Genomic DNA, 20,573 nt, shown 5'->3' on the forward strand with positions numbered 1-20,573 from the left:
AGCAATGGAATAGTGACTAATAGGATATTCTGTAGAATACTTTCAGGAAGTTCCTTCAAGCAACTCTAGGCAAAGTCTAGGAAGTTGCTTCAGACAATGGTGTTAGTTGGGGCTCTACCAACCTCTTCGAGTGAAGCTAGACTTGCATTCAATCTCAGTCCCACAGCCAGTAAATAAAAAGCTAGGTCTCCGGCAGGTCCACCTAAACTATCCAAACTGTGGATAGCGTTGAGTTTTCCACCAACTTTTTATGGTGAAGTTCTCAGGCCTAGAACCTCAGAATGTGGGTGTCATTAGTTTACATATATCAATCCTAGAGTAGATAGCTAACCTAATAGGATATCCAATTTAGAAGAGGAAATTGGTTTCTGTCAGTTTCGCACTCACTGCGTGGGTGCATTTGTGGGTGTGATAGGGAGAGAGCAGACGTGGAGATGAGTGGATAGCTGTGTGCCGTTGGCTCTCTCCTTTGACCTTTCCTTGGGTCTGTAGTGTGAGCTCAGGTCACTGGGCTCGCATGACTTTACTTGTTAAACCCTCTAACCTGTCCAAGAAAGAGAAAATTCCTGTATAGACACGACCACAGGGAGAGTTTCATCTGTAGATGAAGGCAGATGTTGGGGTCAGCCATGTACTAGATAGCCTCCAAAACTGTGACATGATAAAATTTGTTCTTTAGGTCATGTATGTGCAGAACCTTCTTACCACAGCCATGACGAACCAATATAATCCCACTAGGCCCTACAGAAGTGAGGAGACTGTGGAAGCCTCTAGGACTTGCCTCATGGGCTCTCCCAGAAGTCAAGTGGGGCTTAGATTGATGCATTGATTCATGTGAAAATCCATGACTTTGTGGGGTAAAGGGTCACATAAGCCAAGGCTAGCCCTGCAGTACACACTCTTTCACCATTCTCTGGGTATTTGCCCTGCCTCTGCCTCCTCATTCCTAGAGCTCCCGGAACCTCACATTCTGTTGGTGTTTTCTATTTTCGGAGCAGTGTCCCCCTCCTCTGAGGACTCAGCACTCACTGTTACCCATGCCCTTGGAAATGCCCTTCCTCCCAAGCTGCAGTCAACACACTGATCCAGGGAAAGGCATTCTGTACCCTTAACTGTTCAGAAAACAAGAAACTATCTTCAACTTCAATGAGACAAGAAAGACTATTAGCTTTCTATGACTATTCAACAAACTACCATGAATTTGAAAACTTATAATAGCACACACATATTTTTTTTTTCTTTTTGGTTTCTGTGGTTCAGATATCCAGATACCACTTCGTGGTGTTCTCTACCCATCAAGGTGTTGTGAAAACTATAGTCTCCTCTAGAGACAGGACTTGGATGTTGGCAGAACTCCTAGTCGTTCGTAGTGCAAAGACTGAAGGTCCCAGGATTCCTGGGTGGCAGATAAAGCTGCCCTGCGCCCACAGAGGCAGCTGCTGGCTGCTTCTCTCACTGAACCAACCATGTCCTAGAAGGGATTGGCTAGCAAGGTGAAGGCTTGGTACTGTAACACAGTCACAGAAGGGGTATTCCACCACCACTGGATATGAGTTCAGAAAAAGTCACAACTGTGCTCAAGGAGAGAGAATTATACAAAGGTGTGAAAGATATTAGAATCGTGTGAAGGCATCTCTTTTTCTCTTTTCTGGTGCTTTGCAATCAAACCAATGCCTGTTTAAGCAAATGCTTGTACCACTGATATACTCCCAACCCATGAGCATTTTGGTCTATCAATATGATGATGTAGTAGACACCATTGGTTGCTCCTGAACCCTTTACTGGACTGTAGAGTTAGCCTCAACGGTTCAAACATAACTCATCTTGTTTCCATGATTAGTTTGAGGGTGAGCATGTGACCTGATTCTGGTTACTACAACTGTGATCATCTAAAGAGCAATTCCTTAAGCACTTTCTGTTCCTAAAAGGAAACTAACAAAATTGCATTCTCATCTATCCTAAGATGCTTCCATATTTAGCTGGAACTAAGGCTCTGCACCAGACATTTTGTTATCGGGGTAGAATTATCACTAAAGGTAGTAGAGCAGAAATGTGGAAGGACTGGGGTTGCTGGTGTCACTTGTAGAAGAATTTTAATTCAGCAACATGGCTACTCTGGCAAAGGATTATATCCAAAGAACTTCTAGGTCTGTGTGATCTGGCTGGAATGACACACCTTTAATCCCTCTAGCTGAAATACAGACAAACCCTTAGTACAAACCTTTAATCCCAAACAAAGAAGGTAAAGTCTGTAGAAGGAAGCAGCCATGTTTAAAAGTGACATATAGTTGAGGGGCAGACAAAGTGACAAATCAGAGAAAGATTTGACAGAATGAGTCAGAGATAGGATATGCCCAACTCTCAAGAGAACAGCCAGGAAAAAGAGGCTCCTTGAGAGCAGGGCAGAGTGAATCAGGATTGGAGGTCAGTTCAGTTGAGTGCAACTTAGTGAGGGCAGGGGAGCAGAGTTGAGTTCGTTCATGAGTTCATTCACTGAGTTTGTTCATTGAGTTCATCCGTGAGTTTGTGCAGAGGCAGTTAGATCTAGAGAATAAGAGGAAGCCAAAAGATTAGAACACATTGCCAGAATTAGTCTGAGGCCAAGCAGAGCAATTCAATGAGAAGCCAAGAGACTCCAGCTTGAATTAGTCAGCTCGAAGAGGAGTTTGGGCAAGAGCTGCTGAGTTGAACCAGCCAGCCAGAGTTGAGAAAGAACTGGAAACAGTGAGCTTATCCATCAGTAAGCCTCCAAGATGAGAGGCTTCTGGCTTTATTATGAATCTATGGTACCTAATGAAATTAAGGCTCATGACAGACAGTCCACTGAACCTATGGCACCGCCTCTTAATGAAACTGAGGAAAGGAGATCACCACCACTAGCTTTCCCATTTCCCCAGGAACAAATGTGTGAAAATTCAAAAAAGAAACGAACAACTCGCCTGGAATCCTGTTAAAATACAAGTTCTTAAACATTTTAAAGAATCAATAGTTGTGGGATGATGTCATAGGTGAAGCAGGTACAAGATAGAATGAGGCCTGTCATTGGACAAGAAGGAAGGATGGGCGGGAGAAAAGTTTGAAGGAAGGGGAGGAGACTGGAACAGAAAGGAGGAAGACACAGGAAGGGATGGAGGGAAGCAGCGGAGAGAACATGGGAACTGACATTAAAAGTCCACACTGTACCTTTACAGGTTGTTATGAATGTTCTTAAGGGATGAATTGTACAGGACTTTATATGTTTAGGTGGTCAATTATATCTTATCAATTGGATCAGAGGTTATTGTGTTGGGTGTTCTTTCATGTGCAGATTTAAGTATAAGAGTGCAAGGTGGTTAGTCTGGGCCACCATGGAGTTGGGATGTGTGTTTCTGGCATGGAAACCTGCCTTGGGAACTAGATAGGTAGAGAGATTGCTGCCAGGCTCAGAGAGAGGCCTTCGGCAGTGTGATATGGGATAGAGCAGAGTGTGCGAGACGCTGTGCTGACTGAGACTAAGATATCTAGCAGATATCTTGAGGCACTGCAGTGCCGGAAGTAGAGTGGGTAAAAAGACTGATTATTTTTATAATTTTACAACAACAAATAGTAATTTGTGGAATATGCTCACCCTAGGTGAGAGAGATATTGTATACCTAGACTATCTACAACAGGTTTATCCCCCAAGACCGGAAATATTTAACAGCAGCTGTACTGGAAGCTGGTTCTCAATTATAACGGCTGACATGGTGGCAAAAAGAAGCTGCAATTATGGAAAATTGTAATAGGTCTAAAGATGCTAATATCACGAAAGACCAATTGTAAGGTGAAGGTCAATTTGCCAATTTAAGGCGGCAGATGCGATTTGACTATTCTATTATTATACAATGTACCTCGGTAGCTTTAAGAGCCTGGGATAAGGTTGAGACCAAGAGAAAAGGTCTATGTCATTTACAAAGATTATGCAAAGCCCCAGAGAGATTTTTACTGACTTCTTACATAAATTAATATCCACTATAAGGGACAATATTAGATCCAGATGTGAAACAGGTATGTGGTGGTTTCAATACGCTTGGCCCATGGGAAGTGGTACTCTTAGGAGGTGTGGCCTTATTAGAGTAGGTGTGGCCTTGTTGAAAGAACTGCATCACTGCCATGAGTTTTGGGGTCCTATGCTCAAGCTCACCCAGTGGGGAGGAGGTCCCCCTCCTGGATGCCTTCAGATCAAGATGTAGAACTCTTAGCTCCTCCAGCACCATGTCTGCCTGCTTCCTGCCATGGTGATAATGGACTGAACCTTTGAACCTGTAAGCCAGCCCCAATTAAATGTTTTCTTTTATAAGACTTGCCTGGCTCATGGTGTCTCTTCACAGCAATAAAACCCTAATGAAGCTATGGTACTAACTGAAACTTTAGCTTTCAAAAATGTAAATGCAGAATGTAAAAAGTTCTTAGATCTTTAAAGGCTCTATCAGTACCCATGGATGGATGGATTAGAACTACTACTGATATTAACCCTAATGACTATGTAATAATTGGACAAGCAATGACCAAAAGTCCTAGATCATCAAAATGTCCATCATTTTGATGGTGGGAGAAGAGGTCATTTTTCAGCCAGTTTGTTGAGCTGTCCCCAAGGGCGGTGGGGGTTGGAGGTTGGAGGGTGAGCTCTCTACATTGTCTGCTTTGCTTTTTCTCTTCTTGTGTCATGCCTTTCATGTAGGAGCTTCCCTTATTGAGATCAGACCTTTATCAATTTCGATGGAACACACAGACTTTTCATCACCCGTGGAAATACAGACAAAACCTCTTCCCTGACATAACACATTCCCCGACTTTCATTTGGATGTTAAGGCATCTTTAACGTATACAGGCTGACCTAATTTCTCTAGAATACCTCAGCCTTCTGGAATATGTAGAAGGTGTGATAAGGGTAGGCATTAGACTAGTAAATACAGATCAGCGAGAGTTTCAGGATTATCCCTTACCGATGGAAAACTCCTATAAGGGGTCGTCTCCTACCCCAGCACAAACAGCATGGCCAGGCATTTCCTGCCAGCATTCCACGGCAAATAGAGAAACCTAAACTATACTGGAGACACTGTATATTGGCATCTTGTGCAATATAGCTTGATGGTTTCTGTGTTGTAAATGGGTCATTAGCATGGAGTTGGATGTGGATGTGAGTTCCTAAGTATCTAGTTTATGTGTAGAGTCTTAAAGATATAATTGCACCTTGATAAACACGGGGGGGGGGTAAGATTAGCTTGAAAGCCATTGGATAATAAAAACAAACAAACAAACAAAAACAACTGCTGAATTAGGTCAGCCCGTATACTTGAAAGGTGTTTTAGCACCCAAATGAAAGTCGGGGAATGTGTTATGTGGGGGAAGAGGTTTTGCCTGTATTTCCACAGGTGATGAAAGACTCCATCAAAACTGATAAAGATCTGATCTGAAGAAGAGAAGCTTGGACATGAAAGGTGTGACGAGGAAAGAAGTGTCGAAAACAGCAATGCAGACAAGGCAGAAGGCTCACCCCCAACCCCCAACCACCCCAACCAACCCCTGCTGCCCATGGGGACAGCTCAGCAAACTAACTGAAAAAGGACAGGTCATTCTGCAGACTGGCAGACTGGCAGACTGGCAAACTCTGATGCTGAATTGGGCATTTGCTGATGGACAGATGGCCAGGACTGCAGTTATGAAGGACCACCCACACATCAAGGATCCTCATAAGGACATTTGGTCTGTTACATTTATTAATAATCGTTTCTGTTGTAAAAGTTAAACTGTGTACATTTTTTAGCTTAAAGGAAGGGGAAGGTGTAAAGGAGTTTTAATTCAGCAACATGGCTGCTCTGGCAAGGGATGACTTGCAAAGACCTTCTAGGTGCAATCCAGCTGGAATGACAGACCTTTAATCCCCGTGGCTGGAATGCAGACCCGCCCTTAGTACACACCTTTAATCCCAAACAATGATGGTAAAGTCTGTAGAATGAATGAAGCCGCCATGTTTGAAAGTGACCTCTAATTGAGGGTCAGACGAAGTGACAAATTAGAGAAGGATTTGACAGAATGAGTCAGAGATAACTATCAAGCCAGGAAAAGGGCCTCTGGAGAGCAGCACAGAGTGAGCCAGGAGTGAAGGATGATTCAGCGAGTGCAGCTCAGTTGAGTTCAGGCAATGTCGAGTTGAGTTTGTGGGGTTCCATTTAGTTCCGTTCAGTTTATGTAGCGCGTAAGTGTAGTTCAGTTTGTGGGATACAGAGGCAGTTTTCCCAAAGAGAGAAATTCAGCGAGGAGCCAGTTTGAGTCAGTCAGCTTGGAGAAGAATTTGAATCAGAGCAGCTGAGTTGAATCGGCCCCAGAATTCAGAAAGAACTAGAAAGGGTGAGCTTGTATTCAGCGGTCAGCCTCCAGCTGACCATTACATCTGGTTGAATAAACACTACGTTTACATCTGGCACCCAATGTGATTGGGGGAGGAGAGAGCCCAGCAGCATTGCAGAAGGCAGAGCACATCTGACAGAAATGTCTCAGAGGACAGGAGACATCTGACAGAAACCCAGTGAGGAGAAATCCACCTGGGAGCCTTTCCAAAGGCTGGATACTCTGAGAGACTTGGAAAGCTTTGGAGCCATGGGAACCTCAAGCCAAGAGCAAGAAACGACTCAGGAGCCCCCAAGACAGTGAATCCCAGGAAGCCAGCCCAAAAGGCAACTTTAATTCTATAAAGAGGCTTTGCTTGCGTCAAACAATGGGAAACTCCATTTCAGTTACGTTTACAGTCACCATTTGTCCCTGAATAAACTATACCTAAAGCCATTGTTTCACCTTGAGTTTTGCTGTTCCTTGCAGCAAAATGGTTTTCCAAAAACAGAATGATTTTCCACAGACGCAGAAGTATGGAACCCACGATACCTGAACAGAAAAATCCAGATCCACCAATGAAACATGGGCTGGTCCATGGCCAAGAACCGGGAGACAGCACCAGCACTCTGCAGAGTGCGAGTCTCCATTGCTACACACAATCAGGAAGCTAGCATACTCTCCTCCAAATGGTTATTCCCTAAATCCAATCTGGTGGGAGAATTGTTATGCTAACTGAATGGAGAGATACTGTATCCAATCCGGCAAGACAGGAAAGTAGGTGCTATTGGCCTAGAATAGCTCATTCCTTTCAATTCTTCAAGGAAAGAGAGAAGCTTTCGTTGAGGCCCCGTAGACCTCAGATTAACCCTTGAGATACTACATCCATAAAGCTGTTATGCTAATTAAAAAAAAGAACGTTTCCAATGTAACACCACACACCCCTGCCATCTGGCACCGTTCTTTACTCGCTTCATAACGTGTCCCCCTGTTTTAGGATAAGAATGGTGCACAGCTTTAATGCCAGCGCTCGGGAGGCAGAGGCAGGTGGGTCTCTGTGAGTTGGAGGCCAGCTTGGTCTCCAAAGCCTGTTCCAGGACTGCCAGCTTTACACCAAGAGACCCTGTCTCAGAAAAAGAGAAAGAAAAACAACAACAAAGAGTAACAAAATAATACACCCCGGTCAGCGGTATCAGAACCTATGGCGTGCAAATGCTCTACCACTGAGCAATAAAAAGAACCGGAGTCCTCTAGTCACATATGAGTAAAGATTAGTAAACTCACGGGTTAATTGCAGAGACCTAATCCCATTTACAGTCATTAGCTCCATGTGACATGGGACTCCGACTCTTCCGCGCCACCCAACTGAACCACCCTGTTGCCAGAGGCAGATTCATTCAGGATGAACTCAAATCGTGGTCTCTTGTCCACACAGCCTCCCTCTACCGAGCTGTCCCATTGTCCCTCCTAAAAGGATGGCAGTCTTTGTCCCGTGTGTTAGCTGAAAAGCGATGTATTCCTGAACAGATCACGCCAAGCCAGCACAGTTCTCACGGAAGAGGTCTTTTATTGACAGAGGCGCCCCTAAAGGAGGGGTGACAGAAAGAAATGAGGGGAGAGAGAGCTCTGGGTCGGATTCTGGGGTCCGTGTCTTTTATCCTGACCGTGACATAGGTGACACAGGTAATAACTTGCAAGTAAGATATCACATACACGGAGGGGGGGCGTTGCCATGGCAACAAACTGGGAGGGTCTTGGCGCCTGTGGATGACGTCATCGCTGGGTTCAGAGGCTGGCTGTAAACAGCTTCTGGCTGGCTGTATTCGGTTCTGACGCTAACAGCATGTACCCAGGGAAGAGCGAAGGGTCACCTCTACACAGGCCTGTGTGTCTACCTGGAGTGGACTAAGTATGTTGTGCCCGGGGACATTCCAGGGAGCAAGGAGGAAACTGCTAGTACCTTCTTGTTTCAGGAGACACATTTTCTCTGTCAACCGAGAACAACTTTCTGATGCTGGAAAATGCCAACTATGTAGCCCAACTTGTTTGCCATTGTGCCCTCGGCTTAGCAGGCGACTGCAACCTACATTGGTCAAGGCAATTGTCAGGCACCATTCACTCCACCGCTTCTCTGACCCAGAGCATCTCACGTTTGTACCGGGTCATAATAAACCAAGGGCTGTGGTGAGTTTCAGATGCATTGTCCGAGTCTGCCATTTAGGGCTGCTTATGACTTCTTATTTTTACTTGGAGGGTGTGACTGTTTGTTTGTTTAATAATCCATGCATGCAAATAGGGGGGTGGGGGGAATCCAAACTGTTTTAAAGTTTGGGAGCCTACCTGTTGCTACAGGTAGGCCTTCCTCTTGCCTCAGAGCTTCAGGCCATTCAGGTCCCCTCCCCAAAGACAATGGTTCTGATTAATTTGCACAAACGCGGTGTGCCTATCCCTTATCACACCCAGAGGGACACACCGTACATTGTTTTGTGGTAGGTCTGTTTCCAATTTCTTCATGTAGCTTTAGATCAGTGTATCCAGTCCCTGTATGTGGGCAATTAGTTAGCTTTTATAGTTCCCCCAACACGATTATGCAAATAATACTCTTGTGTTAATAACGCCTTTGCCTGTTCTTGCAAATATAACTGAAGGACGAATTGCTGGAATTGCTGAGCCAAAAGGAAAACTCACTTTCCTTTCAGCAGCCACAACCTAATAGCTTTCCAAAGGGGCTGGACATGTTTTCCTTCCTCAGTCTGAGGCCCGCTTCTCTACAAAGTCACCGGCCTAGGGTGCTATTGGGCTCCTCATCTCCTGGGATGTGATAGATACAGAAGGCCTCTCTCAGTCTCGATTGCCTTTTTCTCCTTAGGAGATTGATCGGGGGAGCTGCTCTCTTTAAAGTGCTTGTTTTGCTCCTGGTTTTAATCTTAAAGTACCTTAAATCCTCTTAGCAGCCAGTAGGGCTTGGATCTTAAACCTAGATGGATTTACATAATGGGTTTATGAAAGGCCTAGAGAGTAAATAAGGCACAGGAGGATCATACTAAGCCAAAGGCCCCTCCCATGGGGCCCCCAGCCCAGCCCTGACCCTTCTCCTTCTGCAAGGCATGCCCAGATCTGCTGTTTATGGCGCATCCACACACCAGCCCCAGCCATACCTCACTCTGAGAAGCTGGTCTCTGGACTGCTTAGGATCCGAAGCTAAGGTCAGCTAAAGGGAGGTTTTAGCTGATGGGAGACGACTGACTCAGTGAAAAATCAATGAGTAAGTAAGTGCTTGAGAAGGTCCCTAACCACTGACTCTTCCTGAGTGTCGCCAGAAGGTGCTTCTCCTCACCATCCCTTGAGTGGATCTGGCCTCTCTGTTCCTTTACCACGTGTGACCATAGTATCATCTGGGCAACAAGAGGAGGACATTTCCCTTTGTGGCCTTCTCCACCCCAGTGCACATTCCTCTGCTGTCCCCCCAATCCTTTGCAATCCGAACTGAGGTGGGGACTATCGGTAACTTTCCCCCCAGAGGACATCAAGGCTCAGACAAGTCAGGTAAACTCTCCAGGTGTCTTACATCCAGCATTTCAAAGAGCTGACTTCAAACTTGGGCCTGACTGACTCAAAGGCAGGGCCCCAAGGCAGTCTCTTAAGACTTGCTCAGGACTTCAGTAGATTTCCACCCTGAGAGTTAGAGGTGGAGAGATGCCTCCTGGGCCACCTCCTGGAGAGATCTGACTCATCCACCAGACCCTGGGAAGAGCAAAGGTCTGACCCTTCCTCAGCCTATCTAGGTCTTTCATGCCGGCACCTCCCAGAATGAAGGCTTTTGGCATCCCAGAACATGGTAAATTCTGCCAAATTATAAATAAAGCCGGAATTGGCATCTCTGCTGGTCTGACTTCAATGTGTGCTCCGATGACCCCTACACTCCTTAGAATGAAGAATGTTTCCTAATCGGGTAGAGGCTGGTCCTGCAGTGTTATCTGGACAGAGAAAGTGAGTCTGAAGACCTCACACTCCATCTGGAGTTTATCAGCCTCCTTTCCAGGGTAGAATTACAGTTAAACGATTATCTGCAGATCTGGAGCCAGCAGGGACTTTGAAGGTCCCTATTGCCAAGAGGGGTTGGCGGCGGAGGGGTGGGAGGGCCAGGAGATGAAAAAGCAACCCGGGCATCTTATCTCCCTGCTGAAGCCAAACAGGCTGGCCTGGCCAGGGGGAAAGTACCCGTATGTGGGCCAGACAACAACCACGGGACAGACACCTGGGTGCACCCGCTACTCTGCTCTCTCCCTCATCTTGAGTTATTTTTCCATCATCCGACCATCCATTCACCCCATCTTTCTAATGGCTGACGTGCTTACAATTCTTTTAGGTCTGCTCGTAATCCTCTCTCAGTGAATCCTCAAAATGGCATGCAGAAAACAGTGCCCAAATTACTCCCATTTTTTTTTTTCCGATAGATAATTCTAGGCCCTTGTAAGCTATTCTGACCCCAGCATCTCCCAGCTGGCCAATGGCTGTCTCCAGTCCCCCTTCACAGGGATCCTGTCTCTCTGTGTCCATGTACCTACTCTTGTGGACTTTAAAGTTCCCTCTGTCCTCTTCCACACTCTTCACTGATGTCCGTGTGTGTGTGTGTGTGTGTGTGTGTGTGTGTGTGTGTGTGTGTGTCTGCTAACAGGTAGGTATTCATGTGCAGAGGCCAGAGGACAACCTCATGGTTGCCATTAACCTTGGAGGCAGAGTCTCTCACTGACCTGTAGCCTACCTACCTAAGAAGGCTTCCCTGGTTGACCACGGAACCCCAGGCTCCTGTCTCTATCTTTCCAATGCTGGGATTACAAGTGTGTGCCCTAAGTGTGCCCAGCTTTTTCTTTGTGTGCTGGGGGTCAAATTGAGGTTCTCAGGCTTACAAGGCAAGTGTTTTACCAAATAGGCCACACCCTTCTCCCTCCTGTTCTGTTCATCAGGAGCTATCCACTACTCAGTAAGTAGGCCAGGCTGGCTTGGAACTCACATCAATCCCCCTGCCCCAGCTTCCCCACCCCAGCTTCCCCGAGTGCCGTGATTTGAGTTTGGGGAATTTCCAACCACATTTAGCTTATTATTAAAAAAAGAGAGAGAGAGAGATTTATTTTTGCTTTGGGGGGAGGGGGACGGGGAGTGTATGGATGTGAACTCAGCACCCTCAGATGTCGGAAGAGGTCGTTAAATCCCCTGGAACTAGAGTCATGGGTGGTGGAAACTGTTTTAAAGTTAATATTGCTGTGACCAAAAGCAACTTGGGGCAGTGGGGAGAGGGTTTGATGGACTTACGCTTCTACATTACCATTCTTCGATGAAGGGAGTCGGTATTAGAGCTAAAATATGGCGGGCACCTGGAGGCCGGAGCTGACGCACAGGGCACTTGCTCAACCTCTTCTTATGGAACCCAGGACCATCTGCTCATGGGGGAGCACCACTCACAATGGCTTCCCCACTCCCACCCCCACCCCTCAACCCCCTACCTCCCCACCCTCCCACCCCCCCCCCCACTCTCCCCACCCCACCCCACATCAACCACTAATTAAGAAAATGCCCTACAGGCTTGCCTACAGCCTGATCTTATGGAGGCTTTTTCTCAACTGAGGTTCGCTCCCTCCTCTCTTAGGACTCCAGCTTATGTCAAGCTGGCATAGCCGGATTTGGGTCTTCTGCAAGAGCAGGATGCTGGGGGTTGGAGATTTAGCTCAGTGGTAGAGCGCTTGCCTAGCAAACGCAAGGCCCTGGGTTCGGTCCCCAGCTCTGAAAAAAAAAAAAAAAAAGAAAAGAAAAAGAAAAGGAAAGGAAAAAAAAAAAAAGAGCAGGATGCTGTCATAATCTCTCAAACCCTTGCACTTAGTGTCCTGCTTTCTCTTCCTATCCCTGAGTCTCTTCCTCCTGTCTGTCTGCCGAGCCAGCGTATGTCCTCATATATTCACTCAGGTGTCTAGAGAGAAGACTTCTGAGATTATTCTACTCAATCCCTCAAATGGAGCCATCAGCCCGTGTGTCTTAGACCTAGGTCCTTCCTGCGTTTCCAACACTCCTAACCTGTACCATCTGGTTCTGACAGTGTCTTGGCCAAGTACCTTGAGATCCAGTTGGTATAAGTGATGCGTTCATAAAAAGATAAAGAGATGATGTGTCCCGGGTTTCAGCACCAATGCTGTGTTAATAAAAAGATAAGGGAGAGGGATTATGTTCTATGGAGGTGTGGTGAGATATGGGGAAAGGGGTGCCTCAGCGGGGCCCAGGCTGAGACATCCCTTTTCCCCTGAGGGGCCAGCCACAAGACGGTATAGTATAGAATAGAGTTTATTAAAAGGATAGTAGGGGAGAGAGAGAGAGAGAGAGAGAGAGAGAGAGAGAGAGAGAAGAGAAGAGAAGAGGCGAGGAGGCTGGCCATGAGCACGTGGAGAGAAGGGGGAGGGGAATGGGGAGAGAAGGGACAAAGGAAGAGAGTAAGAACAAGAAGGCAAAAGAAAGCAAGAGGGAGCAAGATAAGAGTGAGGAGGGGGCAAGCAGCCCCCTTTCTGGTGTCAGGCATACCTGGCTGTTGCCAGGTAACAACAGGTAGGGGCGAAGCTTAGAATGCTAACCATAAGAATCTGAATGGCTTGGGTACTGAGTCTTGGTTCTAGCGGTGAGCGAGGCTTTCCCATTTCTGCCTTTCTGCCCTCCATTCCCTCACCAAACACCACGGGGATCTGCTGACAGTTGCAATCGCAGTCCTCGCAAGACTTGGAGCTTCTCTCTTGGCGTTTGCCTGCCTTCTGCTCAGCGACCAACCTGTCTCTTCCAGAAGGTGGGCTGGAGGATCAAAGAATCTGTGTCCACAACCTGTGTCACGGCCTCATTCATCTCTTCTCCCAGCGCCAACACTGACTGGCGTTGATGAAGGCCGACAAGCACAGGTTGTAATGACATCACACCTTCATTTCCTACAGCTTGCTCACAGTAGGAGACGAACTAATGGGTGCACTAGTCATTACACAGCTTGCATTTCTAGTCAGGGAAACCTCTCCCCTCTAGGTTCAGTGATGATGTGGCTGTCTCCTAAAGTTCTTGCCGGCTCAGGGGTTAGGCAGCTCGGACAATCAAGTTCTCTTTTCTTGGGCTGGAAATTAGAAGCACAGTATTGTGGGAAGAAAGCCCCCAAAACACACAGAGGACCAACTCTCCCCCAGCACAGCTCTCAGGCAGGTCTGGTTTTCTACACCCCAGAACCCTTCCACTTTCAGTACTTCTCCAAGTCTGGTTTCCCATGGGCTCAGAGAGCTATCCATCATCTGATACATTGTTTCCCGTCCTTAGTTAGCCTGCAAAAGGCTTTTTCAGGGCTCACAAGCAAGTAGTTTTAAGTGTCGCCCCAAGGCTTTGTTCCAAACACTGCCTCACCAATGGCCTTGGCTGTCTCGTTTCCTCAGGCTCTTCTAACCCATCCCTTCCTCAGGCTCTTCAAACCCTTCCCATCTTGACTTCTAGGGCATCTCTAGGGTGTCTCTGTGCTGCTCTGCCAGCATGAGCCCTACCCATCTCTCCCATTAGAAAGATCAACCTCTGGCTGCAGAGATGGCTCAGCGGTTAAGAGCACTGACTGCTCTTCTAGAGGTCCTAAGTTCAATTCCCAGCAACCACACGGTGGCTCACAACCATCTGTAATGGGATCTGATACCTTATTCTGGTGTGAATAAAAGTAAGTATTCCCCCCTCCCACCCCCCCTCACCCCCTCACCCCCCCCCCCCCGGAGCTGGGGACCGAACCCAGGGCCTTTCGCTCGCTAGGCAAGCGCTCTAACGCTGAGCTAAATCCCCAACCCCAAAAAGTAAGTCTTAAAAAAACATAAGATCACCCTCTTTCCCAGGGCCCACTAGCTTACACTGCAGGTGTAGAATATGTTTGTGAGGACCTGGAGTAACAATTCTTTTCCACTTCTGTAGCCTGAAATCCATTCGCTTTTGTAACATTTACAGCAAAGTAAAAATCTTGGGTTTTAAAGAAATCATCAGGTAGAATCTACATTCCAGCCATATTTCTCATGTCTCTCTGTCCCTTCCTCAAGAATCCAAGCTACATCACCTGTGTAAGACTGTTAGATGGCCTCAACTTAGCAGGTGTTTTCCTCTCCTTTCTTTATATCTTCGTCCCTGGTATTTACTTACTGTGAAATTTGAAATGTTTCTGAGGCCATAAACAAAGAAGGGGGAAAATGCACACTGAGCAGGAGGGGGTTGGGACAAATAATGAGGCCGCATGGTGGCACCTCTCATAAGGGATCATTTCCTGTACTGTTGCAGATACTGTTTCTAAAGTCTGCTGTTACCCCACTAGCTCTCTTGGGAGTCCGTCAGTTACCATCCCCAGTTCACAGAGCAGGAACCAAGGCTTCAAGAGTAAATTGTCCCAAGATGCATTGCCAGAAGAAGAGTAGGAAACCCTTGCAGTCCTCACAGGTCGACAAGTCAAGTGTGAGTGGAGGGTAGCAAGACTGCAGAGGGTGTGTGTGTGTGTGTGTGTGTGTGTGTGTGTGTGTACCCAATAGTGATGTGCAAGCCCATTGTGTACAGGTGGTATGGTGAGCACTCCATTTTCTCTGTCACATTTAAGCCTCCCAGAATCCCCTGTCTCACCAAAGGTCACAGAATGAAAAAAATAACTGAGAGGACCCTGAGCCAAGCTCTGAACATTCTACTGTTTCGGGGCCATATTCCAAATGGGAGCCCCATTTTTTGCAAGAATTTGAGCAGTATGGCCTCCCCTCCTGGTAATTAGTGGTTGTGCCCTCTTTCTCCTCGACACTCTATCAAGATTCCCAGTAAGATCCGGCCCCACCCAGCCTGAAACCACATCGGGAGAATGTCAGCCTAACATAGCCCAAGGTTCAAGCAAAGGTTTGCAGAATCTCTAAAAGGTGACAGACTCTTTAGGCTTGGAGAGTGAGTCATAGAAGTGCCCTGAGGAATCTGTCAGCCCTGACATCAGATAACAAGGACTCATGAAATTGGAAGAGTACAGAGAACACGCCATGAGAGGAGGCACCAAAGAGCCTAGGTTCTGGGCTTGGACTTTCCGTGTTAGAATCTGGCCCAGTGTCCTGCAGGGAAGGAGCCTTGGACAGGAAATTTTCTACCACTTTGTAACTTGAGGATCTCCCAGAAGCACTGCAGCCTTAAGTCTGGGCACCTGTAAAGCCTCTCTCGTATCATGAGCCTAAATGGCAGCTCTGTTGTATCTTACAGGCTGCATGGATTTGCTCTGTGAAAAGCAAGTGGGGGCGGGGCGCAGGATGAGCTCAGCTAAGTGTGAGAGCCGAGGGTAGCTAAGTTTGGAGCAAAAATTCCAAGTGACATCAGTCCAGCGGCAATAGCAGCAGCAGCAGTGGCAGCAACACAGTGCAAGCAAAATATGGCAAAGCCACATCCTGGAAACATTTAGAACATTTCCAATGAGCCGCGCTTAACACACAGCTCAGGTTCTGCCAAACTTGAGCCTCTGTGAGTTACCATCACCAAGGTCACGATTTCCACCGCCATCTGCCTCCTCTCCTTTAAAGTAACTGTCACCGCCTGGTTTCTTTTTTAAACACATAGACAAATATGTGTTTCTGCATGAAACTCTTTGGTTCTTGTTAATCGGGAACGTGAAATTGAGGAACCAGGGTAGATGTCAGGCGTTGCGCATAAGCTTCGCTTGCACCAGGCGCTGGTCCACCCACATCACTACCACCAGCAGCAAAGCAAAAATATCAACAAACCAACACGAGTGTGGTTGTAGGTGAACGCCGGAGTAAAGTGTTGACGTCTCACTCTGGTCATTTTGAGAGGTTCGGGGAGGAAACAAATAAACTAATGACAACCCGGCTTCCTCCCCAGCGACTCAGAGAGACCAGCACTAGAGGGGCGGGGTTAACAACACCCCCCAAACTGCAAGAATACAGTAGGGCCGTTTTAAGGGATCTGATTAAGACCTAAGGTTGAGAAGAAGGAGAAGGAGGGAAGTGAGCAAAAATCCACCCACCTCCTCAAATAGCCAAGCTCAGGATGCCCCTGACCCGTCCGTCCCCTGCCTCATGGTTACACATCCCTGCCCCCTGCTTCCCCAGATCAGACTATCTAATTCTGCAAGTTATTCAACATGGGCGCAGTTCTTTTTTCTGGTTCTGATTTGATCTATGTTCCAGGAGCCGTTATCTCTACCTCTTTAATAGCTTTACAAGCAAAATATTTGACTGGGTCAGAGCACAAGGGATGGGCAATCCCTGGCACTGATTCATAACACATCCTAGGCAAACCCCAAAACATGTTGTGAGCAAGTCAAGCACCCCCACCCCCTTTTCTGCTCTCCAGAGAAGCAGCTGGAAGGACCCAGTGGCCCAGGCCCTTCCTGGCACACTGCATTTTTTAATCCATGCACTCACTCTTCCAATGCGTTTCCTCACCGGGGCCCTTCTATGCCAACTCTTGCTCTGGTGTCTGCTCGGGACCAAGAGCAACAAGCACTTTGCTCTTCTTGGGGATGACAGGCACTCAACTCTGATGCGAGCACCTCACTGGATCGTGACGATCTCTTAGTGTTTGAAGACGGCGGCTTGATATAGGAGACAGTAACAACGTTAGACTCACGCCTCTGTGGAGTGACATGTGAGCTGAGTGGCCAGAAAGAACCATCTCATAGAGTTCCAGAAGCAGCATCTTCTTGCTGTTACAACAGAGCAGAAGGATTTCTGTATTTCTGGCAGAGGGAACAAGAAATGGATAACGGTGCCCACGTGAGAACCGTGGGGACAAAGTAAGTGGTAACGGCCGGACAGGTGTGGTGTCAGACATCTTGGATTTGAAATGTTGTATTCGAGTTGCCCTCAACAAACTCATACATTAGGCATCATCGACATCTGCTGTGTGTTAGATGGGGAAACTGAGGCTCGGGGAGGCCACCGAAGCAAGGGGATAATATTGGGATAAGATCGTGGGAGGGGATGCTGGCCTGGTCCCTGCTATCCTGTGGTACTACAGCAGCTCAAGTGAAGCCTCGAATGTTTCTGTCGCTTTCCTTGGGTTCTGCTAATGACAGGCTTTTAAAGATGACATTTCACCCGCAAATCTTGCTCTCTGGCCTCAAAAATGACCCAAAGGTGCAATAATAAAATACTTCTGGTTTCAGCAGCAGTAAAGGGTTAGAGTGTCCCCTCGCCCTGCTTTAGATAGGTACAGACCCTCTGTCTCTCCCCAGCCCCTACCTCTCCCTAGCCACCCCCCCCCCAAGGGCCTTCTGTCAACTGAATAGCACTCATCCTGTGTATGAGTCTGGCTTTGGTACCCCAGTGTAGTGACTTACCAGGTCCACTCACAGCAGGTAGTGACAAAGGAATCAAGTTTCAGTTCCTTGCTGGGCCCTCCTGCCATTCTGATACCATCACTTTCTGTAAACAGTAGAAAAATGTTTCTGAAAGCCAGGACAAGGCCAAGGTTACCAGGTCAGGCCTGGGTCTTAGTCCTAGCTGCCTCCCAAGTCCCTAGGTCTGGACAAGTTCTCAAACTCAGTTCTCTGCGGCACAGACACAGTGGCGATCCCTATGTTGCAAACAGGAGGAAAAGCATAATTTAGACGCCGTTTGTGGAACAACGTGTGCTTCATGGTAGATCCATCTGTGCAAAAGAAAGGAACCAGGCTGATTAATTGACCCCCAGAAGGAAAGAAAGCAGAGAGAGAGATGGGCGAGAGAGGGAGAAGAGGCCTAAAAATCATGACTGGGTTTAGAGCAATTGGCTTTGGGTCCTCCCCCACTTTTAAAACTTTTAGAGAGGGCATTGTTTCTCTTTCATCTTCCTCGGAATAAGAAGATAAGTCCAAGATGGGTAAATATTTCAAAATCTATTTCCAACCGGACTCGGAAGCTTTCGGCCAACTGCCAGTTTTTTGGGGGCTTTCAAAGTCCTGGCTGAGTCTTCCGAACGCATCCTGCACTCCTAGGTCAAAAGGCAACCCCAAAAAAAAAGCGGTTGGACCCGGTACATGCAAAGCTTTGGAGAGTGAGCTAAGCCAGGCAAATGTCTGCTTAGTGAATACACTAATAGGCATGTAATTTAGATGCAGTCGTTTATAATCTCATAATATATTCATATAAAAAAAGTCTCATATTCACCACCCGAAAAGGCTCTAATTCGGTCCTTAACTTCTGGGTTTAGCATCCGGTGCAACAGACAATCAGCCCGTTTTCCAGACCCTCTCCCACCTCTCTCTTGGGGCATGCTGACATCAGGGCTTCAAGCTCCCACGTTGTAAGGAGGCTGCCAACAGGCTGCAAACAGACCCACATCCCCATTTGCATGACAGGAGCACAGACCGGATTGTGTGCCTGCTCTGGGTGTGTGCGCCTCCGTGCCCTCCACAAAAGAGCCGTGAAGCGTTGCTTTTCAGGCAGGGTTTTAAAGGCTTATTTGCCATGACATCCAGCACTTGTAATTCGAGGTCATAGCCCGAGGAAGAATTGCTAAATCTGTGTATAAAAAAAAAAAAAGTCTCTGCCTTTCCCCCCTCCCTTACAGATTCTGTCAGATTATCTCTTTAAGAATTCTAAACCCGTGATGTTTGAGGTGGCTTTAAACTAATGTACATCCCCCAAACGTTTCTTTGTTGTCTGATATAAAAGCGATTGAGAGATTCTCAAGAACTGGAGCGCTTTGTCAAAGCTCGCTGCAAGAGACGACTCCCTCTCTTCTAAAGGGCATTTTGAAAGGAAGAAAACTGGGGGTTGCGTTCATTCCTGCCCAGTCAAAAGATCAAGGCCAAGCCATGTCTGGCTGCTTAGGTGTTCCTCCACCTCAGTTTCATCCTCCCGGGGCATCCACTGAGGTCTGAGGAGCAGAAGAGGTGAGCCAAGTTGGCTGACAACAGGGCCAGGCCTAGGGCCTGTATTTGCAAGGCTCCACCGAGGCTCAGGGCCTGTGTTCACTGGGCTTGGCCCACTTACTCCCTCTAGGCAGGGAACCACTTCTGCACACATCAGGCCAAGCGCTGGCCTCTGTGTGGACACAAGCAGACAAGGCAGATCTCAGTGCTTAAAACAGCAACCACCCACATGAGAATCGTGCAAGGATGGAGACGAGCGTTCAGGCCTACAGGACCCAGGAGAGGGAGGCTCACCGTGTTTGTGCATGGCCACTGGGCACTTCATGAGGGAGCTGTGTCAGCAAAGCAATGGCTAGCGCTAAGGTGAGCATCAGGAGGAACAGAGGGTGTGGAGGCACTGGTAAGAAGCAGAGCAGACGGCTTGGGGATTTAGCTCAGTGGTAGAGCACTTGCCTAGGAAGCACAAGGCCCTGGGTTCGGTCCCCAGCTCCGAAAAAAAGAAAAACAAAACAAAACAAAACAAAAAAAAAAAAAAAAAAAAAAAAAAAAAAGAAGCAGAGCAGCGCTGGCCTCTCCACCTATAGGCAGAATATCCGTAGTCTTGGTCTCAAAATGTGGGGGAGACAAGTATGACATCTGTGCTGGGAACGCACATCCCTTCCCTTGTGGCTTCAAGAACACACTCTAAGAACTATTTGCTTAGTGTCTGTATTGTGGAGACTCCTGGAAATCATCTGGAGGTGTGTGCGGGAGGATGGATATTGGTTATGTAAAAGAATATTGTATGCTCTCATAGCATGAGGCTTATGTGTTCTTATATATTCTCTGTCTGAGTCTGTCTTTGTCCATCTCTCTGTCTCTCTGAGTCTGTCTTGATCTCTCTGTCATCGGTCTCTCTGTCTCTCTCTTCTGTCTCTCTGAGTCTGTCTTTGTCCGTCTTTCTGTCTGTCCATCTCTCTGCCTTTCTGTCTGTCTCTGCCTCTCTCTCTCTCTCTCTCTCTCTCTCTCTCTCTCTCTCTCTCACACACACACACACACACACTCAGACTTTACAGTAGAAACTGGATCTTCAGCCCCTCAGTGCACATTCACAAAGCCCTTCCATCTCACCCAGTCTTTTCCTCTTCCAGAAGAAAATCTTCGCCACTTTTTCTTTTCATTTCCTGGAATTGACTCTAGGCCTGGGCCTACTACACAAGCACTCTCCTGCTTATGGATCCGTATCCTGGGAGCCTTCCTTTCCACCAGTGAGAACATTCTTCAGCAGGTACAGAGAACGCCTGTGAGCCCAGGCAAGGCAGTTGGATGGCTTCCCTATAGAGTACTACCTGACACCTCTGTCTGGAGACTCTGGGCT

At 47.3% G+C, this 20,573-nt stretch overlaps 1 long non-coding RNA gene across 1 annotated transcript; it reads right to left on the reverse strand.

Annotated features, from left to right (window-relative positions):
• Positions 1 to 16,549: 16,549 nt before the first annotated feature.
• On the reverse strand, positions 16,550 to 19,761 carry LOC102552470 (uncharacterized). Its single transcript, XR_005495633.2, has 2 exons — positions 17,702 to 19,761; positions 16,550 to 17,065 (listed from the first exon to the last, which is right to left on the reverse strand). It is a non-coding gene; the product is annotated as an uncharacterized LOC102552470 (long non-coding RNA).
• Between the last annotated feature and the right edge of the window lie 812 nt (positions 19,762 to 20,573).

The sequence above is a fragment of the Rattus norvegicus genome, chromosome 17, assembly GCF_036323735.1.
Source record: "Rattus norvegicus strain BN/NHsdMcwi chromosome 17, GRCr8, whole genome shotgun sequence".
Taxonomy (NCBI): Eukaryota; Metazoa; Chordata; class Mammalia; order Rodentia; family Muridae; genus Rattus; species Rattus norvegicus.